Genomic DNA, 1,403 nt, shown 5'->3' with positions numbered 1-1,403 from the left:
ACACGTCAATAACTGACTGGCTGTCACATTAATGGGTCATTTCAAAACTGTACACGTCAATGACTGATTGGCAATCACATCGATGTGTCATTTCTAAACTGTACACGTCAATGACTGATTGGCAATCACATCAATGTGTCATTTCTAAACTGTACACGTCAATGACTGACTGACTGTCACATCGATGGGTCATTTCTAAACTGTACACGTCAGTAACTGATTGGCTGTCACATAGATGGGTCATTTCAAAACTGTACACGTCAATGACTGACTGTCACATCGATGGGTCATTTCAAAACTGTACACGTCAATAACTGACTGGCTGTCACATTAATGGGTCATTTCAAAACTGTACACGTCAATGACTGATTGGCTGTCACATCGATGGGTCATTTCAAAACTGTACACGTCAATATCTGACTGGCTCTGACATCGATGGGTCATTTCTAAACTGTACACGTCAATGACTGATTGGCTGTCACATCGATGGGTCATTTCAAAACTGTACACGTCAATATCTGACTGGCTGTGACATCGATGGGTCATTTCTAAACTGTACACGTCAATGACTGATTGGCTGTCACATCGATGGGTCATTTCAAAACTGTACACGTCAATGACTGATTGGCTGTCATATCGATGGGTCATTTCAAAACTGTACACGTCAATGACTGATTGGCTGTCACATCGATGGGTCATTTCAAAACTGTACACGTCAATGACTGACTGGCTGTCACATCGATGGGTCATTTCAAAACTGTACATGTCAATGACTGATTGGCTGTCACATCGATGGGTCATTTCAAAACTGTACACGTCAATATCTGACTGACTGTCACATCGATGGATCATTTCAAAACTGTACACGTCAATGACTGGTTGGCTGTCACATCGATGGGTCATTTCTAAACTGTACACGTCAATAACTGATTGGCTGTCACATCGATGTGTCATTTCAAAACTGTACGCGTCAATAACTGACTGGCTGTCACATCGATGTGTCATTTCAAAACTGTACACGTCAATAACTGACTGGCTGTCACATCGATGGGTCATTTCAAAACTGTACACGTCAATGACTGACTGGCTGTCACATCGATGGGTCATTTCTAAACTGTACACGTCAATGACTGATTGGCTGTCACATCAATGTGTCATTTCTAAACTGTACACGTCAATGACTGATTGGCTGTCACATCGATGGGTCATTTCTAAACTGTACACGTCAGTAACTGATTGGCTGTCACATAGATGGGTCATTTCTAAACTGTACACGTCAGTGACTGACTGGCTGTCACATCGATGGGTCATTTCAAAACTGTACACGTCAATGAATGACTGACTGTCACATCGATGGGTCATTTCTTAACTGTACACGTCAGTGACTGACTGGCTGTCACATT

This window comes from Babylonia areolata, chromosome 25 (assembly GCF_041734735.1).
Source record: "Babylonia areolata isolate BAREFJ2019XMU chromosome 25, ASM4173473v1, whole genome shotgun sequence".
Lineage (NCBI taxonomy): Eukaryota > Metazoa > Mollusca > Gastropoda > Neogastropoda > Buccinidae > Babylonia > Babylonia areolata.
This window is presented reverse-complemented; position numbering follows the sequence as displayed.